Source organism: Dermacentor albipictus, chromosome 3, assembly GCF_038994185.2.
Source record: "Dermacentor albipictus isolate Rhodes 1998 colony chromosome 3, USDA_Dalb.pri_finalv2, whole genome shotgun sequence".
Taxonomy (NCBI): Eukaryota; Metazoa; Arthropoda; class Arachnida; order Ixodida; family Ixodidae; genus Dermacentor; species Dermacentor albipictus.
In genome coordinates, this window is record NC_091823.1 from 150,020,059 (window position 1) to 150,028,080 (window position 8,022).

The window sequence follows — 8,022 nt, forward strand, 5'->3', positions numbered from 1 at the left end:
TATCTCGCGGGCTGTCTTTCATCTTGTATGCCAGTGATTGCTTTGTAAATACCATGTAAATATATTTAAACCTCTCTTCTCCACATAACATTTTGGTGGAGGTTGCGTGCTCTTCAAGATGCCCGACAGATTTACACAGCGGGCGCTCCCAGCTAAAGGCATGGCTGCTTCGGGCACAGCGTCACCCGCGCCCACCGTCATCGTGGGACAACCGCGCGACCCAGGAACCCGATGTTTAAGATTGGCTTCAACTACAGGAACGGGTGAGTGCGAGCTATCACTGGGACAAGAACGCCATGCTGTTAACCTGATCTTTCACCTCATGGGCCCGGCGAAGCGTCTGGTTTGGGACCCACGAAGAGTAACGCACCAGTTGAGACTTGCGCGAACGAAAGCTCGCTGGTTTATTCGGCAAGCTGTTGGACGCCACCATGCCCTGCAGAAAGACCTTGCGTTCTGAGTTCAGACTTGCACTGAGTGCTATGTGACATATATCCAGGACGTACTTGAGCTTCGTCGCAAGGTTGACGAGAAGATGCCAGAAGCGGCAAGGATACCTCATGTCCTCAAAGTAACCGAGGACGACGCATTTACTCTCCTCGTCTTCAAGAAGTATTCGACATTGCAGAACATCATTGCTGAATGCAACCGCTTCCAAGAAGCCAAAAGCCGTCGAACTGACCACTACTTTTCTCACCTTCCTGACACTGCTGCCACACCTGCGAGGACCTCCGTCTCCCACCCGTGCCAGCTGCATCCGGCAGTATCGTGCGCATCGTCCACTAGGAGGTTAAAGCTGCCTCCCCAGTTCCTCCGCAGGTTGGCGCCCTATACGATTACCATGCAAACATATCCATCATAGACGAACATTTGTCAACGTTGGATTTCAGTCACTTTGCCCAGTCAACAGACCCGACTACAGCCTACCCGGTAGACCCGATCTACCATGAACTTCGTATGCCCGTCGTCGTTGTTGAAACGCGGATGAACGGTGCACTTTTGGTGACCGGCCTATACATGCTTTTGGTGTGGACGCGTCGGACATATTCCCCGCCTTTGGCGCAGTCCTTGGAATTCACAGCCTTGTCGAGCTTTCGAAATAACTGGCGCCCGCCTGGTAGTCCCCGCCAGCCGGCACATACTGAAAACACCACTCCAACACCTCTGCCAGCACGAACAAACAGTTCTCCTTTGGCACGCCTGCGACTTTCCTGCTAACCTTTGCCTCGTCGCTCCCCGTCTCCGTCTCACTTCCGCCGCTCCTCGGAACACCTCTCGGAACAGGCGCTGTTCCGAGAGGTGAACCTGCCATGACGATCCGACACGAAATTCCTCTGCTTACACTGCCTGGTCATCACAACCGCATCAACGTGGACGTGGATAGTAGAACTGCAATAGTACTGATTGACACAGGAACATACATATGCATTATGAACTCAAACCTCTGTACGCGCCTAAAGAAAGTCCTAACTCTTGCCTCGCTCGCTGTCGTCCACGTAGCCGACGGTGGAACTCCAGCAGTCACAGGGATGTGTTCTTCCTACGTCACTGTACCCGCACGCCATACTTCTGGTTTATTTGAGGTCTTAGAGCACTCCTCACACGAAATCATTTTGGGCCTTGATTTTTTGTCGGCACATTCGGCCGTTATAGACTGCTCTGCGGGTGTTGGCCAACTTGCCCTACTGGAGGCCGTTGACCGTCCTGATAGTAAGCTGAATCGACTATGGCCCTCCGATTAAGTTCGCCTACCTATCCGAGCCGTGACCAATATGGACGTTTCACCCGATCGAACCGTTGCCGACGGCGATTACATCGTGCCGCCCAACGTCACCGTCCTCATGCCACAGGACGTCGCATTCCCACACACGGTCGTCCGTATAAAAGAGAATGCCAGCTGTCTTCCTGTGGTAAATTTCGGCCTCTGATTTCAAGTGCTACATCAGGGCATCTCTCCTGCAACATTGACCTAGGCTTGCGATTACCATATCTCAACATTAACCGCTGATACAGCGTTACCTACCTCTATTGGTTCGAGTCCTACAAGCCAAGTATTACAACATTTCACGACAATGATTGCTCCTGATCATACGGCCCACGATGCGGACGCACTTCGTTGCCTTCTCGCTTCGTACCAGGGAATTTTCGATCTCGATGACCGGCCAAGGGGTCAAACGTTCATTGTGAAACACCGCATACCCATGGACGAGGACAGCCCAATTCACCAACCGCCCTACCGCGTCTCTCCTACTGAGCGCCAAATCATACAGAAGGAAGTCGACAAGATGCTTGCCTGAGATATCCCTGAGCCTTCTTGAAGCCCTTGGGCTTCCGCTGTCGTGCTCGCTAAAAAGGAGGATGACAGTTGGTGCTTATGTGTCGACTATCGCCATCTCAACAAAATAGCAAAAGAGACAAGTATTTGCTGCCGCGGATAGATGACGCCCTCGATTTTTTATATGGTGCAAAATATATTTCCTCGATAGACCTTTGCTCCGGGTACTGGCAGATTGCTTTTGACGACATGGATCGTGAAAAGATCACTTTTATCACACTTGATGGGCTCTATCAGTTTAAAGTGATGCCGTTCGGGTTATGTAATACCGCCGCTACGTTTGAGCGTACGATAGGCGCTCTCCTTCACAGTTTTAAGTAGTCAGTCTGCCTGCGCTACCTTGATGACGTTATCGCATCTTCACCAACTTTTGCCACGCCCCTCGATCGCCCTTGGGCCATTGGTTCTGTTTTCCGCAAAGCTGGGCTTCAAAGTGTAATTTCGGCCGACGGTAACTTACTGTGCTCGGGCACCTTGCCCATTCTTTCCGCGTCCGCCCCGATCTCGAGAAAGCTCACGCTGTCAAGAATTTCCCCGTGCCAACCTGTGCCAACGATGTTTAAAGCTATGTAGGCCTCTGCTCATACATGTTAGTACTCAATTTCACTAACGTCGCACGTCCTCTCACAGGAGTTCTCGAGAAAGGCTTGGCTTTTGTCTAGGGCGTTGAACAAGCTATTGCGTTCGCTGAGCTTACCGTGCGGCTCACTTCGCTGCTTCTCGCCCACTTTGACGTGACCGCTACAACGGAAGTTCGGACCGATGCCAGAGGTCATGGAAATAGCTCTGCTTTGGCTCAGTGTCGGCAAGGTTGCAAACGTGTTATTGCATGCGCTAGCCGTCTGTTGTTCCAAGCGGAGCGCAATTACTCCATTACTGATTACAGAGCACGAGTGGCTTGCCCACGTTTGGGCAGTGGGTAAATTTCATCCCTATTTTTACGGCCGGCCATTCACAGTTACCGCCCACTATAGTGCTGGCTTTCATCCTTAAGGGATCCTACTGGACGTCTCACGCCTGTGATACCAGTTGTGTAATGTGTCCTTCATTTCGTTCCTCCCATTATCATCCCCCATTGTGACCCTTTCTCTTCCACTCTTCCCCTTCTCTTACGTAGAGTAGCAGGCCAGATTCTCCATTATCCGGCCGACCTCTCTACATTTTCGAATAATTAAAATACCTCTCATGTCTCGGTCTGTGGGATCTACGACTCCAGCGTAATCCATCATGCACATTTGTGAATAAGAGTGGCCGATTGCATCAAGACGCTTGTTGCTTGTGCTATCCATTAGACCCACCGGATCTTCCCGACAGCTGCGAGTGTACCTGCGTGTTGTCGCTTATTGCGTTTCAGAATATCTGAGACGAGCAACGCATGACCCCTATTTGCGAGACGTCATTCTCCGGCTAAATTCTTAGACGCTTTGCCCTTCTCTGCGTATCTTTGGGCTGCATGATAGCGTCTTCTATTGCTACAACATGCGCCCTCATGGATCAGAACAGCTCTTGGTAATTCCAACACATATGCGTCAAAACTGCTCTCGCGCCGCAACACGTTGTTGCGATCGCACGTCACCCCGGAGTCTTTCAAAAGTGTTCGCCATCGCTTCTTTTGGCCCGGTATTTACCGTTCCGTCTGCCATCACGTCGCTTCCTGCGGACGATGTCAGCGTCAAAAAAAAGAAAGAAACCTGCAGTACTCACAGCTGGCCGCCTTTAACCCTTTGACTAATTTCGCACACTAAAGAAACTTAAAAACGCGCTTTGTGTTCCGGCGCAGTATAGACTGATGAGGCCCGTGACCGGAAGTTTCTTGGGACCACACATTCGCTGCTGTTATCGCGCGAGTGAAACCATCTATAGATCCTATACCATTTCCAAACATTAGCCCTTACATTCTTAAAAAATTTTCGCAATTGTACAGAAAAATGAACCAGGGAAAGCTTATCGCCGCGAAGTGACGCTAATAATGCCTATAACGAGCTTCTGTGTATATTTAAGTCAGCATACTTCGAATGCATCCCTTATAAGGCGATGCATCCAAAATAGGCCAGAAAACCATGGCTTGCAAATACGGGCTTAGGTTTAATCAAGATGCCCTTTATGAACGTTATATTTAACTCACGATTTAAATGATTTAAGCGAGCTCAACCAAATTTCCAACTTCCAATTTCGCAATAAGGTGACGAGCTTCCTCAGCTAGTCAAAAAAGAATTATCATCATAATCTTTTTAATAGCGAAGCCTTAAAACACAGTGATGCTGTGTGGTAGAAGCTGAAGATAATACTTGATCTCGTGACGCTGCAGTCACATGGTACTCCTGAAACAAATATAGATGGCGTAGCAACATGCGTAAAATTTCTATGTGATAGCTTTAACAATTTCTTTGTCTCATTAGTTAACACTTCCACTGATACAGGCTATTTGAATTATATGCAAGCAAGGTGCAGAGATCAGTGCTTCTTAAAAGCGACTGATACAACAGAACTGTTTCATATGTTTTCTAGCTTCCGCAACCTGAGAAGCTGAGACATTGACGACTTACAAATTTGACCAGTTGAGTACGTTACTGATATCAGTTGCCCTATCCTTAGTCACATATACAACCTAAATTTTATGCATGGAACGTTTCCGGAAAGAATGCGATTAGCCAAGGTTTGTGTCCTTCTTAAGGGAGGACATGAGTGAGTGAGTGAGTGAGTGAGTGAGTGAGTGAGTGAGTGAGTGAGTGAGTGAGTGAGTGAGTGAGTGAGTGAGTGAGTGAGTGAGTGAGTGAAGAAACTTTGTTGTGAACGCCTGCAGAACGGTTCGCCTTCCCCTGTTAGGGAGGCGTTACCGTGACGCGGCCATGACGTCTTCGCGGCGTGTGGCGCCTCTACTTCGGCCGCGGCCGCACTATTCCCTTTGGTCGACCGCGCCTGCCCCTCTTTTGGGGTGGCAGCCTCCCTCCGGTTTCGCTGGGTTGTTGCCTTTCGAGGGCTGCCGAGATCTGCTGGACGGCCTGCGTTTGGACATCTTGGTCATAGCATCTCGTTGCGGCCTCAAGCCGCGGCGGGATCGTTGTTATTGTTGCAGCTTCATGCGGATGCTTAGCACAGTCCCAAAGGATGTGAGCTGCAGTGGCTCTTTCCTTTCGGCACACACAACACAGATCACTTTCATAAACACTTGGACACACGTGCCTCATCAGCACCGGGGTGAATAACGACCCCGTTTGAAGTTGTCGATATAAAACCGCCTCCTTACGGGTCAAGCCCCGATGAGGTGGCGGCATAGTCCTTCGCTCTAGTCGGTACCATTTCACAATTTCGTTGTAGGAAGTCATTTTGTCCTTGGTTTCCCACCAACACGACGGGTCGGCCGTAGTAGCAGCGGCACGGTTGGTTAGTCCTCGCGCCGCCGCGTTCGCCGTCTCGTTGTGGTTAGCGTTGCCGCGATCCGACGCATCACTGCCCATGTGGGCTGGAAACCACTTTATCACCACACACCGACTTTCACTCACGAGATCGACCACACGCAACACACGCGCGGCTTCACCACACACCCTTGCTCTGGCGTAATTTTTCACTGCCATCCTAGAATCACAGAGCACAGTTGTGCACTCGGGGTCGGCGATGGCCAAAGCAATGGCCACCTCCTCGGCTTGATGCGACCCTCGAGTCCGCACACTCGCCGCTGTTCTCGTTGCACCGGTCGATGCCCCGACGACTGCAGCGGCGAATGCCTTTCTGTCATGTGGATACTCTGCCGCGTCCACAAACACGGCACCCCTGTCTTTGGCATGGAGATCGATGAGCGCCTTGGCCCTCCCCGCCCGCCGCCCTTTGTGGAACTCAGGGTTCATATTTCTTGGCACCGGACATACCCGTAGCCGTCTACTAATTGCGTCCGGTACAGGCACCTCTGTATTTTCGGGTCCCATTTGCTTTGGTCCTAGGCCTAGGTCACGCAGCACTTGTCTGCCCGTTCTTTTTTCTGACAGCCGCGCGAGCTGAGCGGTCCTCTGCGCCTCGGCGATTTCCTCCAGGGTGTTATGTTCTCCCAAGGCCAGGAACTTGTCGGTGCTTGTGCAGTCGAGAAGTCCGAGTGCAGCCTTGTAGGCTTTGCGTATGAGCGCATTGATCTTATTTCGTTCGCACTGCCTCCAGTTGTGGAAAGCAGGGAGGACATAAAAATAATCTAACCGACTGCAGGCCCGTATCGATCTTCCCCGTTTTTTCGAAAGGCCCCGAAAAAAGGAATATTGACCGTATGACATCGTTTTGTCAAGAGTACAGCATCACAAAATGTCAGTCCAGCTTCCGCAAAAGGCTCTCCATCCAGCGGGCGCTCCTGACAGAAAAATAATTTTATCTAGATGCCAATAAACATAAATTACTAGCAATCGGGATATACCAGGATTTTTCAAAGGCATTCAATCGGATAAATCATGAAACCTTGTGGATGATACTTGAGATATATGTATACAGGGTTGTCTTTCTAGCTTTAATCAAAAGCTATCTGAAATTTCGCTGTCAGATGGTTGTAATAAATAATGAAGCTTCGGAGAATTTTGCAGTGACATCAGGTGTACTTCAACGAAGTATTCTAGGGGCCCTTTTAGTTACCTTTTACATTAATGACAAGTCTGCAGTGCGCCCCGACCGGTAGATGACAGCTGCCATCGCAAAGTTCCCGCAGCTCATCGACAAAAAGACAGTGCGTGGATTCCTTCATACGTGTGTTTAATACAGGCGCTTTGTGAAGGACATTTCACGCATCGCTGAGCCACTGACACATCGAAATAGATGTCCAGTTCAAAGGGGAAGTGCCGCAGGCCAGCGCATACACAAAATCTGGAGGACGCTTAAGCTTCGTCTTTAAAAATGGAACGCGATAGGATTCAATGATCCCTGAGTGCTTCTCACGCTTCCCGGCAACTGCAGCATATGTAACTCTAATGTCTACTGGGAAGGGCTGGCGTCGAACGCTGTGCACGAAGGCGAGCTTTGTGGTTCTTTTTTTGATTGTGTGCAAGGAACCGAGGGGCCGCCCCGCTCCTACTAACACATACTTCAAACGACAGCTGGAAAACGCTGTCGCGTTAAAAGGGGTTTGTGTTTGGGTTTCCGCGTAACAGAATTATGTTTTCTCGTATATTCAAATTACAATTCGACGCTGTCATGTCTGTAGGTTGCGTGTAAGTCGAACTTTACGATTTCTGTACGCATTTTGCCTTGAGAAATTCAATTAGTTCAGTAACTTCTTTGCGCCACATGGAGGGCCTGTGTGGCTAGGTATGCGTGGTCTGAAATCCTTTTTGCCAAAGTGACGTCCGACGCCGGACGTCAACGCCGGATTTTCTGCGACACGGGGCCTTTAACGCTATCTCGTGAAAACTCAATCGAGTCATGCTGGTACCACCAATACTTGCGCACTTCGACGAAAGGCCGATACAGATAGAGAGAGAGAATGAAGAGGAAAGGCAGGGAGGTTAGCTAGATATGACTCTCCGGTTTGCTACCCTACACTGGGGATGGGGGATAGGGGTTAGAAAGATGACAGAGAGGAAAACGCAAAAAAAGGGAACGCGCACACATGGAGACACACACACGAAAGGCGTTCCAGTTAAAGTCGTTCACACAGGCCGGTAGATCGTAAGATGCGCAAAAGCGCTTGCACGGCCTTCTTCTGTGACGGTAGGTCC